A 5,305-nucleotide genomic window follows, 5' to 3' on the forward strand; every position below is an offset into this window, starting at 1 on the left:
GGCTATGTTTGTGTGTTGGACTCAGCTTCTGTTCTCATCAGTAGCATGAATAAAATCTCTCTGGTCTCTTTGATGATAATTATGATGGGTTCCAGTCCCAGAACACTTTATAAGCAAGACAACCTTGAGGTTGAAGATTTGTAGCTCTATCCATGTCCCTCTATGTACCTGCCATTGATAGATTCTGTGCTACTCTCAGAGATTCCATGAAGTTTCTATTGACTAGGTTTCTACCTCATCCACAAAATTCTGCCCTCAATTTGTTAGTTCTTAAAGTATTTTCACCACACACCAACTTGATCACTTCTGTAACCAATCACTATTTCCCACAATCCACCTGAAAAATTAATTCTAGTTCCCCTTAACAAAGAGATCCTTAAGTTTCCTCCTATAGACCTCATTTGTATTTAGCCTCTCTGGGCCTGTGGATGATAGCATAATCATCTTTTGCTTTACAACTAATATCCAATTATAAGTGAGTACCATTTTTTTCCTGGGTCTAGGTTACCTCACTCAGGTAGCTCTTTTCTAGTTCCATCCATTTGTATACCAACTTTATGATGCCATTGTTTTTAATAGGTGATTAATATGCCATTTCTTTTTTCTAGATATATATTTTTATTAGATATTTTCTTTATTTACATTTCGAATACTATCCAAATATGCCATTTCTTAAATGTACCCATTTTCTTTATCCATTCTCCATTCTCCTGTTGCGGAACATCTAGGTTGTTTCTAGTTTCTGACTATAATGAATTAAGTGGCTATGAACCTAGCTTTGTAAATGCTTTTGATGTGGTAGGGAATATTCTGGGTTTGTGCCCAAATTTGTTATAGCTGAGTTTTGAGGTAGACTGACAGCCAATATTCTGAGAAATTGTCATATTGATATCCAAGAGGCTGTGCAAGACTGTACTACCACCAACATGGGAGAAGTGTTCTCATTGCTGGGTATCCTTGCCAGCATTAGCTGTCACTTGTGTTTTTGATCGTAGCCATTCTGACAGAAGTAAGAGGAAAATGCAAATAGCAATGACTTTGCAATGATGGCTATGGCTAAGGATCTAACAATATTGAACATTTCTTTAAATGACTTTTTTGAGATAGCTGTGTGGAGAGTTCTCTGTTTTAGATTTGTACCCTATTTTATAATTGGGTTACATGTTTTATTGGTATCTAATTACTTGAGTTCTTTATATGTTTTGGCTATTAGCCCACTGTCAGATGTAGTGTTGGTGAAAGCCTTTTTCCACTAGGTGAACAGCCATTTTGTCCTATTGATGGTGTCCTTTGCCTTAAAGATGTTTTGGTTCCATGAGGTCCTATTTATTAATTGATGACATTAGTGCCCAACCTATTGTGTTCTATTCCAGAAATTGTTTCCTTTGCCAATGGTTGAAGATTGTTCCCCACATCTATTCTATCAGATTCAGTATTTCTGGTATATATTGAGGCCTTTGATTTACTTGGACTTGAGTTTTATCCAGGGTTGTAAATGTAGGTCTATTTACATTCTTCTGCATACTGACTTTTAGTTAGACCAGCAACGTTTGTTAAAGATGCCCCCCCCAGTTGTGTATTTACTGAGTCTTTCTCAAAATTCAGTAATACTTAGGTGGGGGATTTAATTCTCGGTCTTTAATCCAATTCCATTGATCAACATTTCTGTATTTATGTCAATGCCATGCCACTTTTATCACAATAGATCTGTAGTACACTTAGCCATTCTTTTCTTTTTCTGTCATTTTATTTGTGATTTTTTTTTTTTTTTTTTTGAGATAGAGTCTAAGTATCCTGAAAGTCCTGGAAGTCATTCTGTAGACTAGACTAGCTTTGAACTCAAAGAGGTCTACCTACCTCTGTCTCCAAAGTATTGGGATTAAAGGCATGTACCACCATCACCCCAGCTTGCCATTCTTAAGAAGCACTGATACTATGTTTGCTAACTGTCAGTGACACTGCTAAGCCATGAGCACCAAACTCAACTCTGTTTCTTAGGTCTGTATCCACACTATCCACACTTTCCTTTTTTTTTTTTTTTTTTTTTTTTTTTTTTTTTTTTTTTTTTTTTTTTTTTTTTGGTTTTTTGAGACAGGGTGTCTCTGTATAGCCCTGGCTGTCCTGGAACTCACTTTGTAGACCATGCGGGCCTCGAACTCAGAAATCCGCCTGCCTCTGTCTCCCGAGTGCTGGGATTAAAGACGTGTGCCACCACCACCTGGCTCTGTATCCACACTTTTAAGATTGATTTGTTCAGATATCTCAATTTCAGTTTTACTTTCATTTGCCCAATTCATAAAAGAAAGACAATTATCTTTATTTTTATTTGTATGAAGCTTAACACTGTTTTAAATACTTTTGGATTTAATGTTAGACTCTTGTATAGTACAGTATTTGTGAGCTTTCTCTACATATTACAGAAATTATCATTTGCTGACCATCTCCAAAATGCCTGAGGAATTTGTACTCATTCTGTAGTTACTCTGGTCAGAAGTTTCTCATATCGTATTAAGGATTCTTTTTCTGACAAAATACAATTTAGACATGAGAATTCTCCAAATTAAGAGGCTTCCTAAATGCTCCATTTAATACTTGATCATATCTCTTTTTTCCTGTCTTTTTCATTTTTGAATCATTTTCTTTCTATTTTTATTAAATTATTATACTTACATTCCAAAACTTACCCCATTTCCTGGTCGCCATTCCCCTAGATTTTACCCTCCTCCCCCTTACCCCCTGCTTCTGAGAGGGCATTAACCCATGTGCCTACCCATCTGTATCCTACCCCCACCATCATCCTTCTTTGCCAGGGCATCAACTTTCTACATGTTTAAATGCATCCTCTTCCCCTGATGCCATGCATTTGTGTGCCCAGGGCCACAAGATAGGTCATGTATGCTCCTTGGTTTTTTACTTAGACTCTGGAAGCTCAGTTACCAGGATTAATGTACAAGGCTGGGGTGAGAAGTGTTGAGAGGAATCAAAACTCTGTACTGGTACTTACAAGGCTCTGAGAGTACGGCAGCTAGTACCTTCTTTTAGTGTGTTAATAGGCCCCTAATTTAGCAATTTGTCTTGTATATCTATGTAATCAAAATGTTCTTTATGTGGAAACTATCTGAGAGGCTGGGTGATAGGGAAGCCCCTCTAGAGAAAAGTCCATTAAACTTTCTTATACTTTAATTGCCTTGAAATTCAGTCTGTGTTTCACTTTACTGTAAGTTTTCTGCTCCAAGGACTGACAAAAAAAGTTCCTGTTCAGATTCCTAATTGCTTCCTTGTGGTAGCTCATGTAATTTGTATATCTTGGTTTGTTAAGTTATGTATTTTTTCTTTCCTGAGAGGAAGGTGATTAAAAGTTACTGAAGATTCATGTGGAGATGCTGTCATCAGGGGTCCAGAATTGAGCTAAAAATCACCAATCCACTGGGAAAGAACCCCAGGAGAACATTACCCCTTTAAATGATGGGGAGTATCTCACCATGGTTTCAGCAGAGATTCACTTCTCAAGGTTACAGACATAACCATGGTGTCATCAAGCACTAAGGTAAGTGGCCACAGCACAGGAATAGTAAACATGAAAGACCTTAGAAAGCAATCTTTGGAGAAAGCAGGCATGTGCTCTTACCTTCTTCCTGAGTGTCTCTGTAAATCTCAGTTGTACTTAAAATATGTATTAAGAATATATTTCAAAACCTCTGCTGCAAACAAGAATGATGCAAGAAGGAAGGAGGGTAAGAAAGAAGAAATTTTTTTAAAAGAAAGTAAAAAAGAGGGGAAGTGTACTGGCAGGTTTTGTGTGCTAGCTTGACAAAACTGGAGTTATCACACAGAAAGGAGGCTCCCTTGAGGAAATGCCTCCAGGAGATCCAGCAGTAAGGCATTTTCTCAATTAGTGGTCCTGAGGAGAGCGCCCATTGTGGGTGGTGCCATCCCTGGGCTCATAGTCCAGGGTTCTATAAGGAAGCAAGCTGAGCAAGGCAAAGGGAGCAAGCTAGTAAAAAACACACCTCCATGGTCTTTGCATCAGCTCCTGCTTCCTGACCTGCTTGAGTTCCAGTCCTGACTTCCTTTGGTAATGAACAACAGTGTGGAAGTGTAAGCTGAATAAACCCTTTCCTCCCCAGCTTGCTTCTTGGTCATGATGTTTGCGCAGGAATAGAAACCCTGACTCAGACATGAAGGAATGAAGATGGAAGGGAGAAATGAAGGAAATAAGCAAAGAAGGGAGAGATAAGGACAGAAAAGAAGAAGGGAGGGGAGGATGGAAGAAGGGATTGAGAGAAGAAGGGATGAATGGTGTGAAAGAGGGAGGGAAGCTCAAGACATACATAGGTTATGGGAAAGGCTTTCAGGTGCTATTTAGAATGTGGGAACATAAATGAATTTTTGGCTGAAACTGCAGCTATTTCCATCTCAGGTCAGAGTAGACTGTTTCAAATCCTCTCTCAGTTGAGTGATCCATGTTCCTCCAATAAGTTCCTGCTGTGATATCACCTCATTTTCTTCTTTCTTGTCTCTACTTTGCCTCCTTCTTTGTCTCTTCCCTGTGTTGTTACCTTTATCTTCTTCTTTCTTGCCATATCTATATTTTTGCTTGTTTTTTTCCTTTTATTTTGGTTTTTAGAAGAAAGTTTTCTTTAGATACTTCATTTTTCTTTAATGATGCCACTAAGGTTCAGACTGAGACTACTTTCAAGGATAGACAAGCTATTATCAACATCCCCATATTATGCTAAATAGATTAAAGTGTTTTACACTTTTTAAAATATTTTTTATTTTCTTTTGTTACATGAAATAAAAAATCATTGAGATCTTTGAAAGTCAAGTGTATTTTAATAAAAGCATAAAAAGCTAGCCAGAAATCAGTAGATTGTAGGTATTGGAGATGCAAATGTTTTTAAAGGTGGTGACAGACAGGACCTGATTACCTGACTCATCATGGTTGACTTCATCTTCTACTTCCTCACTGGGTAAGACCACCTGCTCTTCAAGCCTGAGAACCCAAGTTTAATTCCCAGCAACTACATAAAAAGCCAGATCTGTGTGAGTGATACCTATAAACCTAGCATTGGTGTTGGGACCAGGTGAGTATAGCTGTCTATGTAGAGTTTCTTGTTCAGAGAGAGAACTCTTTCTCAAGCTGATGAGGCAGGGAGCAATAGAGGAAGACATATGGCATCTTTTGTGGCTTCTGCCATTATGTGCACCTGCACATTGTTTTACATACTCTCCTGCTCCAGCAAAATTACACAGGTTTAATTTGGTGCTTTGGAATCAAATGTCTGATGCATTAACTGAATCT

This window comes from Mus pahari, unplaced genomic scaffold, assembly GCF_900095145.1.
Source record: "Mus pahari unplaced genomic scaffold, PAHARI_EIJ_v1.1 scaffold_6210_1, whole genome shotgun sequence".
NCBI classification, from domain to species: Eukaryota; Metazoa; Chordata; class Mammalia; order Rodentia; family Muridae; genus Mus; species Mus pahari.